The sequence below is a fragment of the Erigeron canadensis genome, chromosome 8, assembly GCF_010389155.1.
Source record: "Erigeron canadensis isolate Cc75 chromosome 8, C_canadensis_v1, whole genome shotgun sequence".
NCBI classification, from domain to species: Eukaryota; Viridiplantae; Streptophyta; class Magnoliopsida; order Asterales; family Asteraceae; genus Erigeron; species Erigeron canadensis.
In genome coordinates, this window is record NC_057768.1 from 15,373,263 (window position 1) to 15,393,007 (window position 19,745).

Genomic DNA, 19,745 nt, shown 5'->3' on the forward strand with positions numbered 1-19,745 from the left:
AGGTGTTAATCAAGTTTGTGAAAGTTGACTTTTTGTAAGTCAAAGTTCCTTGGATCATAAAAAGATAGGTCATATTTAATTTTCAAAGCATACCAAGTGGACACATATGTATGTCTTTAGCAAAATGGGCTATTAATACATATTGTAGTCAAGTGGGCTTCTATATGCGCATTTTATCTAGTTGGACCGATATGCGTGTTTGACCAAGTGGGCTGATATGCGTGTTTGGCAAAGTGGGCCGATATGCGTGTTTAAGCCAAGTGGGTCAGATTTTCGCGTTCCAGTGGATTAGGGTTTGCGCGTTTTGGGTGGATATATAAAGGAAAATAACACACATTTAAGGATTATCTTAAAAAAAAAAACATTTGCGTTTTCTTCCTGGAATCCTCTCCATTTGCGTGTTCTTGCTCGTGCACTATTCACTCATTTTCGATTCATAACACTTGATTTTTACGTGGTTTTGTTACTAAAAACACTTCCATTAACACTTCTTGAACAAAGGTATAAGATTAACAAGATTTCTAAGTTCTTTTTTCAGATTCAAATGTCAAGATTTAGGGTTTTTATTTTCGGTCATAAAATCACTAAAAAGGGACTAGATTTACGAAATGGACAAAGAAATGGAACGACAAAACTTGTAAATCGGACATTTAGGAAACTTTTGATGTCATTTTTATGAGTTTTAAGGTTCGAATCACTGGATTGAGTTTTGAGGAAGATGAACCGCCATACGCGTGTTCTTGAGTCATATGCGCGTTCTTTTGAGCCCAGATCTTCAAAACTCAAAAGGATCCAGTTTTTGCGTGTTTGTGATGACGTCATCACAAGAAACACGCATTTGACCAGTCAACGCCCTTTGCGAGTTCTTGTTGTCAAACACACCCATATGCGCGTTTGTCACCATTTGCGTGTTGTGGCTCCATATGCGTGTTTCATGACTTAGAAGAATTTTAAATTAAATTTTTTAAATTTTTTTTTTTTTTTTTGTAAAATATGAAACACGACTCGCATTGACTAGTCAAGCCCGACACCATATGTGTGTATTGTCATCATATGTGTGTGCATAAGGATGTTGTCGATTCTAGGACTTATAAAATTTTCAAATCGGGAAAATTTTTACTTAGTCAAATTAGAAAGGACATATGCCGTATGTTGTTGACTATTAAAACTTAAATCACTTTTTTTAAAAGACTTTGAGAAAAGTGGTCTCACTTCTTGTGAAAAACTATTAAAAGTTTTAATTTCGACATGTTGTTTTGATAAACCTTATAATATTTTTGCGAAATATGCAAACAAATGATTCTATTTCACGGGAAATAAAATAGGTCTATCATTCAACATATTTGTCAGTATTTAAGGTGTATAATCATTTTCAGAGCCAATGAAGCTAAGAGTTTCAGGGCTTAAAAAGTGATTAAGGACTTTAAACCATGACAGTGTTTGTCAACAATTAAAATGGTAACACTTTCAGAGCCAATAAAACTAAGAGTTTCAGGGGCTTAGAAAATGTTTAAAAGTTTTAATTTTGACACTAAATGTCAATAGCTAAGGCGTATAACATTCTTAGAGCCAATAGAACTAAGAGTTCTAGGGGCTTAGAAAATGTTTAAGAACCTTAAAAGATTGACATTATTAGTCAATTGTTAAAGTAAATAAAATTTCTAGAGCCAATGAAACAATGTAATTCAGGGGCTTAGGAAATGTTTAAAAGCTTTAAAGTTCGACTTGGTTCATTGTTGCTAATGTTTTGTTGTTTATATCTTTATGCAGATGGCTGAAAGACAATTCCACAGCAATTACAACTATTTGATTAACCTGGATGTCCACCAGGCAAATGCAGCAGAGTTTGTTCTTATTCTGGAGTTCTTCCAACAATCCAGAATTCGAAGGGTACTCACTGCCAACCCTGTGATCAGATTGACGTATCTTCGTCAATTCTGGGCCTCTGCAAGATATATAGCTGGAGAAAATGAAAGGATTAAGGCTACGGTGAACAACCAGGTCATCCACTTCACTCCTAGCGATTTGATTCAGATACTTGGATTGGGTACTGAAGCCCAAGAGGGAGGAGCCAATGGTCCCACCAGATACCCATTGGCACTACGATATGGAGTCTACAGAAGAATGGGTTATGTTGGTGCTCAAAACCAGAACACCTTCACGAAGAACTGCATTCTTGGAAGATGGAAGTTCTTCAGTCACGTAGTTTTGGTGGCTCTCAGCAACAGAAAGACGGGGTATGATAAGCTGAACATCGAGACCCAGTCCCAAGTTGTCTCCCTTGTGCTGAACAAATCGTACAGCTTCTCTCGTTACTTCTTCAACGAGATAAGACGGCAAATAGGTGCAGACGGAAATGAGCGCTTCTTGATGTATCCTCGGTTTATTATGATGATCATCAACACTCGTCTGCCGAATCTTCCACAGGTGGGTCTTGTCGGGCATGTAAATACTATGCCAAATCGTATATTTATTGATAGTTACAAGTATAGAGGTTCTCTCCCACCTCCAGCCCGACCGACTGACAGACGTCTCTACGGTGTAGTCATCAATCTTGCATACATTGCTCCGGATAATGATGGTTTTGCCCATGACGGGTTAGATGTTGAAGGAAACTTTGCTGCAGCTCCACAACAAGCTTCCCAACAACCACCTGCAGCACATCAAGTACAATAACAACAACGACGACAACAACCTCCCGTGCAACAAACCCCAGTTAATGCTAAAGTGGTCGATGACTTGTTTTTCCAAGTGGAACAAGGTCTAGGTAATGCTAAAGAAGTTGCGGAGGTTGCACAATAAATGTTCGAACCAAATGATGTTCTAAATCAGGTTCAACATTTTGATGCTCAGGCCGTTTTAGATGAAGAGACCGAAGAGCTGTTCGAGGATCACGAGGCCGATGATACGACAATTAGTGATTCTCATGCCACTGTGAGCAGTATAGAGGACAGCTCCAGTGATGATGATGATGATGACGATGATGATGGTCAAGAGGACCCTCAAGAAAGAGCACGCAGGCTTAGACAAGAACAACTTCCAGCCTGAGGAGGAGGATGAAGAAGATAATGAGCCTCTTCAGCCCAGGAGGTGAAAGAGGGATGATGAAGGCACATCTGGCACTCAAAAGTTTCCGAGACTTGGTGCTACGATGGGTGTGGCAGTTGAAGAGGGGTCGAGTCGTTTGTCTGAGCATGTGCAGAAAGATTCTAAGGAGGTAACTGCTAGACCTAGGGGAGAAGGTAAGGATTTGATGATGAGGCCACCGGTTGAGCAAACAAGTACAAGAATTAGACTTTCAGCTACAGGGTCTGCATTCACATCTTTCACCAGTGCCACAACAACATCAGTGCCATAAACTACAGTTACTCTTCCTGTTGTTGGAACCTCTGCAATCCAACAACCACATGCAGCTATAATCAGACTAGCTGCACCAAGACCAACTGCAACACCAACTATTCCTTCTTGACCATGAGTGATGTCTTCCCAACCAAGCAGTTCCAGAACCAACAGGGATGAAATATCTGGGTTGGTAAAGCAAGTGGCTGATATGAGAGCTATGGTTGCTAGCTTTACAGAAAATCTGTCTAAGCAGGAAGAATCACACCGTCAGGAGCTTGAAGAGCTGAGGGCTAAGAATGCCCAGCTTCGAATAAGGCAGGAGGTTCTACAATCCATCCAATCTGAGACAAGCAAGTACCTGAAGTTAATTTTCGAAAGATTGGAGAATCACACAGAAGTTATAAAGAGCCAGACTGTAGGTTTGACAAGCTTCGATGATGACTATGACCAGCTGAATGAGATTATTGGAAATCTTAAGTCTCAAGGGGAGATACAGAAAACCTGCAAGGATGATGCCCTTCGGAGGGAAAGTAGAGAGGACGAGGGAGATGATCCTAGCAGACAAAGGGAGACTGCAAGATTTCCAATAGGCACAAGGAGTGCTATATCTCAGGGGGAGCAAAGCCAGCCTGGTGCTGCTGGTACCTCTTGAGCCCCCACAGCTGAAGAAAAAGGGAAAGCACCTGCGGATGTTATTCCTGCACCAACTGGAGATGTTGGAGTTGGTGCCCAGGAACGACCAACGGGAGATGTAGGAGTTGGTCACCAGAATGTTCCGATTCTTTCTAGAGATGGTGTGATATCATCAGATTCTTCTAGAACCTTGAATCTGAAGAACGAGATTTTTCTAAAGTTCAGACACGATAATGTGGCATATCAAAATGTAATGGTCGACATGATCAAGCCAATGGATCCGGGATCTAGGGCAGATTAAGAAAAAGCTCAAAGACTTGCTGCAGGTTGAAACACAGATAACTCGACAGAGTTCGACTCAGATTTTGAGAAGGAAGCTCAGGTCGAAAGGAGAAAGAAGAGCAGAAGAGCGTGAAGAACTTTTGAAGTTCCTGAAGAGGGTTTTTGGCCACACTTAGGATGACAAACGAAGACTTGAAGGCCATATCTAGATGCTGATGTCAAGGGGGAGACTATAAGTGCATGATTCTCGGTGACATGTGCATTCTAGATATGTGTTGTATATTTGTGTATAATTTCAAGTCTTGTAATTATCTTGTAATTACCGTTTATCTTAATATTACCCTGGCATATTTTGTGAAAGCCAATTGGGATCCAACTTATGTTTATATGTTTGTTTATTATTTGTATTTTGCAGGTTTTAGACATAACATGTAAAGAGCATTAAGTTAATATTGTTTCTGCATATTAACAGCAGTTGAGATATTAACTTAATGTACTTCCAGAGGGAAGTTAAGATATTTGTGTTGCTGCGTATTTACAGCAGTTTGAACATTAATCTTATATACACACTTCCAATAGGTAATATTGACGACACTGTTTCTTCGTATTCACAACAGTTGAAATGTGTCAAAGGCTAATGCTAGTTTTGCATATCTTTACAGCAGTTAAAGCATTAGTTGAGTTAATGTCGGTTCTGCGTCTTGACAGCAGTAAAGACATTAACTCAGTGTACAATGTCGGTTCTGCATCTTGACAGCAGTAAATACATTTACTCACCATATCCTAAGCGTTATTTGAGGGTTCTTAGGAACAAGCAAAAGGTCTTGCTTGGTCAAAGTAAGAACACTCAAATGGTTTGAGAGTTTCTGTGGAAACAAGCAAAAGTATGCTATGCCCACAGAAACACACAAACTGGCCAAAACCCTAATGGGCTTGGGCTTGGAAACACGCATGGGCCTGTGTGTTTCAGAACACGCAAAAGGCCATTTGCGTGTTCCTATCCCTTGCCTATAAATAGAGGGTGTGTGTCATGCGTGTTTAAACAAGAGTGTAGAGAGAGAAAAGAGCAAATCCTAGAAAGAGAAAACCAAGAACACGCACGGTTGATCTTGTGGGTAAGACTCATCTCGTGCACGAACCGCAAACACACACCCAACCCCCAAACGACTCATAGTTTGCAAGTTACCATGTGTTTGGTAAGGCGTGTCCGGAGAGCCATTCCCGGAGTGTTTATCATCACGTAAAAGATATATATATATATATATATTTAGTGATATATATATATCATCTAAAGGTAGATATATAAACCGTGGGTTATCTCGAGGAATTTCCGCACCTCGACATATCCTTCAATCGATCTCTAGTTTGATAGTAGTACAAGATCAGAGGGACTTACAAATTACAATAAAAAAAAACAAATGGTTATGAGAATCAGGTCCCTGCTTGCATAAGGGGCAGCAAACCAGATTATAATTCATGTTTCCTCCCGAACGCCATTGAATCATCACATTCTCTTTTACCAAGAAGCACTCTGTTGAAAATCTTAAATCATCTATTGTAACAACGACCTTCTCAACGAAACCATGAACCCTAATGTTGAAGTTTTTGGAAAGCTTAACCACTTTATCCACCCAGATTACTTTACCTAAATTCCTTCTAGTATATTTGGTGTAAAAATCTAGGGGGGAAACGTTCACATTTGCCCTGGAGTATATAAACGCTCGACTTCCTATATTACCTATCGAACAGAACACCTGAAAGATTGTAGGGTCACCCAAAGTCGTGGTGACAAATAGGGATTAAACTTGGATAGTGGTTTGTCTTCTACATCACTCCATCCTAGGTTATCTAAGAACTTATTCACTCCCATTAACAACCTATTTCCTTTATCCAATCCCTTTTCGGTTTTATCTAAAAGTTCCTCCAGTTCCTTAGCTTGGGTCTCCCTATACAGCACATTCAATCCTCTTATATGTGGTCTTGATAAATCTAAGCCTTCATGATACCAAAAACTATGTAATTTCCTAATGTAATAATGAGCATTAAGGGCTCCTAATCACACTCGGTTTCAATATTGAAGCAAATGTTATCATAGTCGACATCCTCAGAGTCTAAAACATGCAACTTGACTCTAACTTGACCATTTGACAGAGTTATTTCACGTTTAAGAATATGGATGTTAGCATCCGCCGTATACAAAAATGGTCGTCCTAAAATTAGGGGTGTCACTACTTCACTTACCATATCAAGCACAACAAACTCACTCCAGAATTCTAAATCCTTAAACTTAACATAGACTCCTTCGACAATCCCCTTGGGTTTTCGGTAAGTCTGATCGGCTAACTGAATGCTCATGTTAGCGGGTTTTTAGCAAACAAAGGGTAAGTTTCTCATCAATCACAGTAGGCATAACATTAATATTTAACCCTAAATCAGCTAATATACTCGAAAAATAATCATTATTAATAGTGCAAGGGGTAAGAAAACTTCATGGATCCTCAGATGTTTGCGATAGCAGTGTCTTGTCATCCGGTGCTTTGGGATTCTGAATTTCTTCACTTTTGTCCGAGTCGTCCCCTTCCTTGGTTTTGCGTTTGGAGTGAATTGGGCCTCGATGTCTCCTTCTGAAAATGAAGTTTCGCACGAAACTGGTCCGACGGACTCCGGAGCGGCATTGGGAAGTTCTGAGCGGCTCTGGATTTCATCCTAGGGGCTCCCAGCGGTGCTGGAAGGGTTCCAGTGGCGCTGGTTTGCACCTGGAGGACTACCAGCGGCATTGGCAAGGTGCCAGCGATGCTGGGCTTCACCTGGGTGGCTTCAAGCAACGCTGGAGAGTGTATCCAGTGGCACTGGTGCCTCCTGTAAAGATTCCAAAATTGAGTTTTGGTCCGCTTCGTCTTCATTTTGCTCCCGTATGACCAGTACCTGATTGGACAATTCACAAAAATCTTTAGAAACCTCAGTATAGTCATTACCTTTGGTGAACACGATGGTCACATTCTCACTTTGTCCGATCGGTGATTGGTACTTTTGACTCGTGCTAGGGCTTGAGCTTGGACCACTTTGGATGATTTACCTTTGAGTGGGGCTGCTTTCCTTTCTTGCATTCTGCTCAATACATCTATTTGATCCTCCTCTCCAGTTCCTAGATTACGGCTTGTTGATTTCTATTTCCTTCGTCAACCTTTTGATTGAGATTGCTTATTTTCTCATTGAGCGACTTTGCATAGCTTGCCAAAGAGTCATGCCTCTTGTCATTCATGTCCATATACTTCTCCATCATGTTGGTGAGCTTGACAATTGGATCGTCCTTGACTTCATTCTCCATCTTTGGTTGCTGGGGTTGACCATTGCTCTTTTGCCACCTACTTTGAAAAGAACCATTGTTATTTCTAACATAGTTTGAATTAAAGTTAGAATTACCGAGATTTCTTCGAAATAGTCCTCGTTGATAGCCTCATGGGTATTGACTTTGAACATAATTGACTTGATCGGTAGCCTCCTCTACGTAATCTTTAGTATAGTGCATTCCTCTGCAATTGTTGCACCCGTGTGCAATCACTTTGAGGTCCTTGTCCATAATGTCCAACGTATCTTCAAAAGTAGAAAAACGGTTAGATAAAACTTTAAGTTCATGAATTACCTCATTTTCGGAGCTGCTTTCAATGCTAGCCATGCTTCTTCTCGTCCTCCTTTCCCGATCTCTATCATCCATATCTCGAGCTAAGCTAGCTGGCACCATATCCTCCATCATCTTGTACGAGTCATTGGTAGTCTTGTACAAAAAGTTACCACCACCCGCTAGGTCTAAATCCTTTTGGGAACCCTTGTTTAAACCATAGAAAAAGCTTTCAATGATCTCGTCCATGTTAAGTCCTTTCCCATGACAGTTTCTGATCATTTCCCTATGCCTTTTCCATACATCAACTAGGGATTCTCCTTCGTCTTGCTTGAAAGCCTTGATGTCTCGTAGCATTTTCCTAGCTAAACTCGGGGAAAATAAACGCGAGACGAACTGTTCGCGAAGTTGATTCCATGTGGTGATGGTACGTTCATCGAGCTCAACGAATCAAGCACTTGCCCCTCCCGTGAGAGACGACGGAAATAAGCTAAGCTGCATATCGTCATCGGTGACATCTCATCTATATTTGAACATTTCGCACAAACTGGTGAACCTGCTTACGTGCTTATGGGGTTCGGCCGTCATATTGGCTGTCTTGGATTAACTTAAGGTGGTGTCCTTTGACTAATCCCAGTGTCGATGAAACGGCTCTCGTCCTTTCCATCATCGGTCGGTCGAATTCGTCCCATATTCCTCTAGGTGAGTTTGTTTGAGACATAGTGTCAGATAAGGTGCCGAATGATCCTAAAGGGGCTTCTTGATTGAAAAGGTTGTCTAAGTTACCTACGGGTGTTGAGTTTGATCTATTGAGCTTTCTCCTATGACTGAGTCTGCTTAGGCTTGTAGAAAAGCTTCTTACAACAGTTCCCGATCTTAAAAGCATCAACAACCTGAACAATCTTCAAAACTCAAGAAAAAGATCAACGCACCAAAATAAAAATGAAATGAAAAACTAAATTAAACTACTTAAACTAAAAATGAAAATGAAAAATAATTTTGAATTTTTTGATTTTTAAGGAAAATGAAAATGCTAGCTAAATTAACTAAACCCTAATTTTGACCTAATTTGACTTCTATCCTTAATTAACTTAAACTAAATACCAAAAAGTAACTACTTTGTGCCGAAACAAAAAATAGGATCGAATTACACTACTAAACTAAGAATGCGTCGCGTCCCCGACAACGAGGCGCCAAAACACTTGATGGTCTGCTTTTGTTTTTTGTGTTTAAATTTAGAAATTGTTGTACAAGTTAAAATCTCAAAAACACACACACCTTAACGGACAGGGGACCAGATCAGATGTAGTATAGTTTAGTGATAAGAACAGGGACGCGTTGCTTTACCTAATCTAGTAGTATGAGTAATTCTAATTGTTTTTGTAACAACCCTCAAATTCTGACTAGGATAATTTACTTGGACTTATCTATACTTTTATTCCTAGAGGTTTATTGAGAGAAATTGTCTTCTAGACATTATGGGATAGTGATAACTTCTCTCTAGTTCAATGGAATGCCCAAAGATAGTTAGTTATCTTAATGTTAGAAATATAATTTCTAGTAGTTGATTTGTATGTTTATAATATTTTGTACTTGTTTGTATTTCTCATAAGTATGGAAGGGGGACTAGTGAAACTTGTATATGAAATATATAAAGCCCCCTCCATAGGTTTGAATTGTAACTTTAACACATTTCATGCTATCCAATCTTTCCACACACACTTAATTTTCTCTCTCGGCATTCACACACACATACACACGAGACCTCCATTAACACTGTGAGTCCACCTACACAAGATGTTAATCGAATACAAGATATAACAAATATATGACAATAATAACAATTATATCAAGTAACCCGACTGGCAAGTAATTCTAATCTAGAAGAAGACTAGTTTAGAATTACGATCTAGATAATGGATATGAACAATAAAGAATAAGTGCTTGAAACTATATAAATACAATATATAATCAAGTATTATGGCAAAGAGTCGAGATGTATTTTTCAAAGTATATTATTTATTCTTATAAACAAAATACAAAGGTTGTTGCGGAACAAAGATAATCACACTTGTGATTATCTAAACAACCTTGAAATACAAATGATCTAAACAACAAGGAAATACTCGTAAGAATACTTAGAGTATATATCACACGTTGCAATGCCAAAGTTCCAAGCAGTTTTGCAAGTGTGTGAAGTCTTATATTTATAGGCAAACATGTCTTTGATGACATGGCAAATGCCGTACAAATATGGTTGGGTGCATTCTTGGATTTGTAGGACAAATCCATAACATGTTTGTTTAAGGTAAAGTATGTAAGTTTCTTTGATGTGACTTGACATACTTTATTCCCAACCTTTTGCTAAAACTATCACAATACCAGGTATAAAGTTATTAACCGGGTAAAGGTAGTTAAAGGTTGCAAAAAGACTTCCTCGTAATCAGTGAAAAAGTGTTGTAAATACCTTTTCACTAAGAGCCTTTAGATCTTCAATCAGATGGAATCTTCTCAGAGCTCTGCTTCTCAGAAGTTTCCCTTCTTCAGTCTTCAGTCTTCGACTTCAGAATGAACGTCTTCAGATGTATTGATCTTGATCTGAGGTGAAGCTTCAAAGAACTAATTCTGAGGGATGTCTCAGAATTTCTGATCTTCTCTGAACTTTAATATTTCTGAACAAATTATACTTGATTGATTTTTGACCTAACAAATTCCCCCTGTTTGTTCTGAAATATTACATGCATTTTTAGACTTCTATCTATACATGTTTGTAAGTCTAAAATGCAAGTTTCGTTTAAGTTGAATGAAAATTTTCTAAGGACATCTTATAGATCTTTGATGCCTTAGAATTTTAACTTGTGTTAATTTTAACTTAAACCTATCATCTACTTGTTGTGAATGGCTTGCAACATATATATACAGTACAGACTTTGAGAAAATGTTACAAGTACATAAAATAGAAAATATTTACAAGTACATGATAATCTCTGAGTGAAAACTACTTCTTTGCAGTCCTTGAGCCTTCAGGTGCATCAGCAACTGTCCTCTTCAGAGTGGAATCCTTCTTCCCAAACAATCTAGCCTCCATCTCATTCTTGGCCTGCAGCTTCAGTTGAATCTTCTTTAAGAATGCACCAATTAAATGAGACTTTGGTTTCGCCCTCAGAATTGGGATCATTTCCTTGTGTTCAGAGATCCCGAATTCGTGCACTGAAACCTGATTATATTCTGATGCGACCCTTCCTTCTCTTGAAACCACCATATCAAACTACCTTAATCCATCCTCCTTTGTAATTTCTACATCAGTGATTTTGGCAGGATGAGATCGATGCTTCTAGTAAATGCTCATACTGAGCCATTTTAGCTTTCTTTTGTAATTCTGCAGCAACTTCGGACATTGATACAAATGTAGAGAGATCCGCATCACGAACACTCTTTCTTGAGCTTCTTGGTCCAGTCACTTTGGGCTTAGATGGGGGTTTTGACAACAACTTCTCAACCTTTAGAACTTCGGCCATAATGTTTTTCTTTTTATTTTCCATCTCCTTTGCTCAATTTTTCACCAAGTCCTCAATGGACATCTGAAAGGTGAGATGGTCCAGCTTTTGTTCCAGAGGTGAGTAATTGACCCCATATTCATACTCAGTCATTTCAGCCAAAGCTTTCTACACTCTTGCATCTTCTTTAATTTTCAACTATCTTTCCAACGAAAGACCAAGAGCTGCAGCATCGATATGATCAAGAGTCCCCATCTTCTGATGTTGTTCTCTTTCTCTCAGCTTGTTTTCCCTAAAGGCAATGAACTGATTTAACACTTGTTTCTGCAGGGTTTTCAACTTGTTTTCATCAGCTTTTGGGTCAGTAAGCAGAAAACCTTGCTCATCCACATTTTCACCAACAACTAAACCAGAACCCTTTGATCCTTTCTTCTTGGGTTCTTCAACCATATGAGCTTTTCCTTTATCTTTCTTTGCAGGCTCAGAAGGTTGTGGTTCAGCTCGTTTCTTCTGCAATTCCCCCTCAGCCTCAGATTGCTTCTTGGTTGCTTCAATTAACTCTTGGGAACTAGACAGCAATCCAATAGGCATATCACTTCCCCCTTTGGGGACCTCGGCAGGCATCTTAGAATACAATTCGATGGCAGCTTGCATGCCATTAAGAGGTTCCCAACTCTGTTGTGTGATGCTATCAGAAATTCCCTTCAACATGGTAGAGAACTGAGCCCTTAATCTAAATGAAGAGTTGAGGTTCAGCTTCTCATGCTCAAGTAATTCCTTCAACATTTTTCTATCATCTTCAGAAAATGATGGGGGAGGAGAAACAACAGCTGCAGGCTCCTTCCTGAGGAGGTTCAGAATATCATCTAGTTTCTGAGACTGGTCTTGGACAGTTTTTTCAAGAGTGGACACGGAATTCTTAATTTCCTCAACAGCCTTGTCCACTTTTTCATTTGCTTTTGTAGTGAATTCTTCGACCATCTCTTTGCCCCTTTCCTCAAAGTTGGCTGCAATGGCAGTTGTCAATTGTGTTACAAGATTCTGAGACAACTCCAAATGCACCTTCTCAAATACATCATCCACCCCAGGCTTTTTCACCAACTCATTCACCTGCTTACCAACTGCCAAGACTTCATTCTTTATTATTTCTACACTAGATGTCAGATTTGCAACAACAGAGGTCTGAACATCTCTCTTGGTTAGCTTGAAGGCTTTTCTGATGGCTAAGCTGATTCTATTACAAGCCATCACAAGTTCATTAAGCTTCCCACCCACCAGTCCTTCATTTCCAGCTACCTTGGTGAACTCATTACCAAGAAATATCTGAGCACCTTTCAAATCATTCAAGGACCTAGTGTTGGCAGTTGGAGATTTAGATATGTCCTCCACCTTGAGAAGTAAGTTTTGGACTTCGGCATTGTTTTTCTCTAATTGTGCTTCCACACTCAAAGGAGGTGGTGGTTGAGTAGAAGTGGAAGCAATGAAAGGCAAAGTACGAAGGCCAGCAAGAGTTTTCTCCAATTGTACATCAGATGGACCCTCAGATTTGGTTTCTGAGTCCAAGTCTTTTCCTTGCTCTTCTGGCTCATCGTAAGTCCTTTGAGGTGGAACATTATGAATTTGGGGGTGTAAATGTTGAAGTTGAGGTTGGAAGGTTGGGGATGTGATATATCCAGGAGTTGAGCCTTCAGGAAACAAGGGGTGTTGATGTGAAATTGGTGGACGGATATATGGTTGTTCAACATTTGGATTTTCTGGGGGAGGTTGGACGTTTGCGAGATTGAAGGTTGGCTCAAAACCAGACGACTGGTTCTCCTCCAATAGGTCCTCATCAAAGTCAAAGTCAGCAAGGGAATCAAGATTCCCCTGAAGTGTCTCATTTTCATCCCAGAATGAAGTCAAGACCTCACCCTGATCAGATATGCCCTGGACCTTACCACTGGTGCTAGTTCCAGATGCTAGTTCAACAACTACTCCAAGAGTAGATGCATCGTCACTAGCAGTAATGATGTTACCAGAAAAAGCAGACACTGGGGTTGCCTCAGTAACTCTTGTGCCTTGATCAAGAGAAACATCATCGGCCGTAGAGTGTGGAACCTCAGATTCCAGTGGTGTCTCACCAGAATCTTCATTGGTTCGTGCTGCAGAAGAGTGTAAGATTTGTGAAGAAAGTGCTTGGGGCAGACACGGACTCTGCTGTGAGTTGGGCTAGCTCACTTGTATTACCTTCACCATCTCCACCTAAAGAAATTTCAGAGATGGTTGCTTGTGGAGTTTCCATTTGACTCGATTCTTCTGGTTCCTTTTGGGAGGTACCAGAAGGGTGTGCTTCGGTGCTAGTGTCCTTGGGTTGTGAGGACTTCTTAAATTTTCGTCGTTTTAATAAGCCCTTTGGAGATCCTGAGGGATCTTTTAGGAGATCCTCAGGTTGGTCATCGGATGGGGGTTGTGACTGGGTGGTTGAGGCTAGTTTGGGTTTAACCAACCTCAATAGTTTGTCACCAGGTACACCGGTGGGTCTCGCATTCTTTTGCGATCCGCCCAGTGACCTTTCTGAGCCAGCTGGTCTTGCTGCGTCAGTTTTAGAAAATACTTGAAGCATTGCAGAAGTGAGTTCAGGCTCTACCTCAGATGTAGACGCTTTGGACAAGTCCTTGCAGATCTCAGTTGCTGACTGCTCAGGTCCCCCTTCAGAATACACATCGCCCAGGATTTACATGAAGCAGATGCTCAAACCTAGGGAAAGAAATGTGTGGACTTCTTTTTCCTTTCAATTTTGCAACAAGCTGAGAGAAGAGCATCTCAGCGAAGTCCACTTCTATCCCATTCCACAAGTAATATCCCATTTCAACTTAGATGAGGGAAATCTGGTCCAAGCCACCATAATTCCCCCCAAGGCACTCAACAATTTGGGTCCAAAAATACCTCCAACAGTTATTGAAACCTGACAGAAAAATATGACCAGAAGTCTTTAGGTTTCCATCTTCATCCAACATACCATCATGACCCATCTCGTACAGAACCTCCCTGAAGTTCACCCCTTTCAATCTTTTTGAATATACAGTGGGAGGTCTGCGATAATTCAAATAAAGGGCCTCTCTGAACCCATCAAATGAAATGACACACTGCTTAGTGCCATTGTTTAAAGTGAAAGCAATGGATTTATCATCCTTGCTTACTTCAGGAGTGTACCAAAATTCAAGCAAGTATCTATGATACAAGACTTGAGGATCTGCAGTCAAGGCATAGTGGAGAGGACACTCTTCTAAAAATTTATTTATCCTTCCCATTAGAGTTTTTGATTTGGCATTTAATGTCGCCTTGAAGTTATTCATATTGAACCTAATGGCACTAGATTCAAAACCTTTTGGCCAAAAATCCGGGTTTGATTGCAGGTTTAGGAGGATTGTAATCAAAGGTGATGAGTGATTTGGCTTGCGATGGTTTAGCCATTTTAATTTCTACAATGGAAAACTGAAAGTGTTATTTGAAGATGTAGGGTTTGAGTGTTTGAAGGAAGAGAGAATGAGAGAGAATGAATGATTGGAGAGTAAATGAAAAATGAAATAAATGAAAGAATGATTTTTGGAAAGAGAATTTATATTTTCGAAGGGAATACGAAAGGATTTCCAAGGAAAATAAAATAAAAAGAATTTTGAAATTCAAACCCAATTAAAAGAAATAATATTTTATTAAAAGGTCATTTTGATCGGGTTTGAAATCCGAAATAATTTTTCGTTACATGTCCGCATTTAATGCAACAACGACCATGACCCCACATTTTCCTAAAATATTCAACCATTTTTAATGTAAAAGCAATGATCATTTTTCTTTACGGCGCAAGTGGTATGACACGTCAGCAAAAATGTATCTTTGTACAGTAAAATCTCGTGTCCACTTGCCCACCAAGTATCCTTTATATAATAAAAGGTTTTAGTTGACTTCAGATTTGATTTAATAAATTCTGGGAGAGGTTAAGTAAGTGCAATCTGAACCATCTCATTTTCTAAAATTCTGAAGTCTTCTCAGATTCTGAGCCATTTCAGACAAAATATTTTCTGAGGAAAAAATTCCTCCTCAGAGAAAAATTTCCTTTACTTGCAAAAATATTTTTGTCACTTCCCCCTGAAATGCTACACAGGATTCAGCATTCCTAACTCGTTGATGAGATGTTTAAAAGTTCTTACATCCAAAGGTTTCGTAAAAACATCAGCTAGTTGTTTGTCAGTGGGAATGAAATGAATTTCAATATCACCTTTTATAATATGATCACGAATGAAATGATACCTGAGGTCGATATGCTTGGTTTTGGAATGCATGACAGGATTGTGAGATATTGCAATGGCACTTGTGTTATCACAAAAGATTGGAGTTTTTGTATACTTAACACCATAATCAGTTGGTTCTTCATCCATAAAATCTGAGCACAACAACTTGCTGCAGAAATGTACTCAGCTTCAGCTGTGGATAATGAAATTGCAGTCTGCTTCTTGCTCGTCAAACTAACTAATTTGCCACCAAGGAAATGATTACCACCTGTGGTACTTTTCCTATCTATCTTACATCCTGCATGATCAGCTGAATAGCCCATGAGATCTAGACTTGAGCCTTTGGGATACCAAAGACCTAGTCTGGGGACACCTTTAAGGTATCTGAAAATACATTTTACAACATTCTGGTGTGCTTCCCTGTGATCAGATTGAAATCGTGCACAAAGACATGTTGCAAACATTATGTCTGGTCTACTTGCAGTTAAGTACATGAGTGATCCCACCATACCACAATATTTTGTAGGATCAACAGGTTTTCCATTAGGATTTGAGTCCAAAGTTAATGGTGCAAAAATTGGAGTATCTTTGGATGAAACTGAGTCAAATTGATATTTCTTTATTAAATCTCTGACATATTTTTCTTGATTTATAAAAATACCGTCTTTGGTTTGTTTTACTTGAAGACCTAACAAATATGTCAATTCACCCATCATACTCATTTCATACTCAGAAGACAAAATTTTAGAAAACTTGTCACACATTTTTTCATTTGTAGAACCAAACACAATATCATCAACATAAACTTGTACAAGTAAGATATCACTTTTCTCATGCAAGATGAATAAAGTATTATCTATTGTACCCCGTTTAAAACCATTATCTAAAAGATATCGAGTTACAGTATCATACCAGGCTCTAGGTGCTTGTCTCAGACCATATAAAGCTTTGTTCAGCCTATACACCCAGTGAGGTTTTTCTTTGCTTTTAAATCCTGGTGGTTGATAAACATACACGACTTCTTCCAATTCTCCATTCAAAAAAGCACTTTTAACATCCATCTGATAGACTTTGAACTCATGATGAGCTGCAAATGCTAAGAATATTCTGATAGCTTCAAGTCTAGCAATTGGTGCAAAAGTCTCATCAAAATCAACTCCTTCTTCTTGTGCATAGCCCTTTGCTACTAGTCTTGCCTTGTTTCTAATCACATGGCCATCTTCATCCACCTTGTTACGAAAGACCCATCTTGTCCCAATTGGTTCTTTCTTCAGATTGTTGGGACATGGAACAAGCTTCCAAACATTGTTCCTCTCAAATTGGTTAAGCTCCTCTTGCATGGCTTCAACCCAACTTGGATCTTTCATAGCCTCGTCAATCTTCTTCGGTTCTATCAATGATAAGAAACTGATATTTAAGCATTGATCGCTTGTGGCTCTTCTAGTCTGAACCCCTCTACTTGGATCGCCAATAACTTGATCAATTGGATGTGATCGAGTCCACTTAGAGTAATGACCAGGATGAACAATGATATCAGTGCAAGAACTCCTCTGGTTTACTTCAGGAAATGATTCAGAATAGACTATTTCAGTCTCATTATCTTCATCATCTTGTAAATCACGATTTGCATCATGAAATTCTTCATTCTGGGGTACTTCAGTGGAGACTGATATCTGAGGAGTAGCACGCACATCTGATCCAATAGTCATTTATGAAGGTAGTTTGAAAGTGACTGAAGGATAAAATGGGGTGTTGCTTTGCTGAATATTAATTGGTTCTGAACTGAGATGATCAGAAACCCGTTCAGGTGATTGATCAGATTGAACATTGTGATCAGATTCACCGAAACTGATGGGACCATCTGAGGGTGGTTCAGAAACTGGTTGATTAAAGATTGCAGAATTTGATTCATCAAAGGTAACATGAATTGACTCATCAACCTTTTCAAGTCTTTTATTTAGACTCTAAAGGCTTTGCGGATTGTTGAATATCCTAAGAAGTAACTGTTAGAAATATAAAATAGTGCTTAGTTGTATTTCTAAACATTGTATTTTGTGTATTAAGTGTAAGGTTGAGGGGGAGCTTATGTATTATACTTAGAGTATAAATATCCCTCAAGCCTTCATCCCTTATAACCTTTGAAAATTTTGGAAACATTTCATTATTGAATGAAAACAAACTTTCCACACACACATACCTTTCTCTCTCAAGAATACACACTAACACACACACTTTCCACCATTATTGATCACCTTACTTCCGCATCATAACACGAATTCTAGACTGTTTTAATGTGGTATCAGAGCAAAACAACAATCAGTTGACGATCCAGAACAAATTTCATACAGATTTGTGCTAAATTTGTTCAAATTTGCAAATTCGTGTTCATCACCATAACCAGTTTTTTTTAACCGTCTCTGTTCTTAATCATTTCACTATCAATTTTTACTCAATTCTTCTGTTTTTGTTCACAGATACATTCTAAATCATCTCTACAATCATTCTGTTAAGTTTCAAAATCCAATTCACAGTATTGATCATAATCCGAAATTTTTGGAAAGCTGACTAGATTTTGATTTTCCAGTTTGAGTTGATTTGAACTATGAATTTGTTGCCAGGGTTGTGCGCGATTGTATTCTGAGAAATTCTGTGTTGGAATCGTGTTCTAACTCTTAAAATTGAGTGAGATACAAGCAAAATAGTGATTTACTTGACTATTTTGTCTTTTCTGGTGTTCTTGCAGAATTTCCCTTGAGACGATCTTCATAAGATCTTCTTACATAACTGTCTCTAAGACGATCTCTTTTAGATTGTCCTAGTGCTTATCTAGCATTGGTGTTAAGACGATCTCCCTAAGATCGTTCTAGCATTTTTGGTTCTGTGTGAACTGTGTGTGGTGGTTTGATCATTTGAAGTTCTTGTGATTGGGAATCACACACTTCCTTGGGTAACTAATCTCTTTGAGAGTGGTTTTTCTCAACAATTCAGAAATCATACTATCACTCTGTCCAAATTTCTTAGATTTTCTATACTTAGAAAATTTTTCTCCCAAGTTTTTCTAAGACAATCTTCACAAGACCGTCCTACCTTCTTTCATCCATACTGAGAAAATTTTCAATCCAATTTCATGGACGATCTCCTTCAAGACCGTTCTAGTTTCAAAAATACAAAAACAACTTTCTTTTCTTAAGACGATCTCAGTAAGATCGTATTGTTTTCCAGAAAAACCAAAAACAATTTACAAATCATTGTTCATTCATTTCAATGACAACAATCAACATTGATCCAATGATGTCAATCATCAGACCTCCAATTCTTCATAAAGATTCTTATGCCAAGTGGCAAAATGAATTCATGGATTTTCTTGATATCAAACCAAATGGTGTCTTCATTGGAGAATCAATCCTTGAAGGTCCAGTTCAATTCAGAGATGCCAATGGAGTTCTTCTTTCAAATGAACAACTGACTGATGATCAAAAAGCAAGAGTCCATGCTCACAAGCAAGCTAAAGCCTATATCTATCAATGTCGTCCTGATGAGATTTTCTCAACAACAGATTATGATCATAATGCCAAGGAGATATGGGATGAATTCACAAAGTTTGTTGTGTCTGAGACTCTCCATGTTCAAGAAAAGACCATTGACACTTCAAGTCAAGTTCCTTCACATGCTAATTCTGAAGCTCTCACATGCTTGATGACATCTGTTGCTTCAACAACCACTTCTTCACAAACTACTTCACAAGCAACAAGAAGTGAAGTAGAATTCATTTCCAAAGATGATTACTTGTCTGTCCAAACAACTGCTGATACTTTGACAAAGCAAAATCTTACTTTGAAAAACAATTTGAAAATGGCTAAACAAGAGTTTGATAAAATTATTAAAGATTTTTCAGAACTCTCAATAGCTCATGAAGCTCTCAAAGTAAACTATGATTCTTTGAAAGAAATGCATTTGTCAAGTAACAGTTCTCAAGTTGTCTCACCCAATGCTCATTAGACTAACAAATGTCATTGTCCATTCACTCAAGCAAACCATTGAGACCTTAAAGCTTGAGAAAACCAATGAATGGATAAGAGCAAATGCAAGACAAGCTGATGTTGA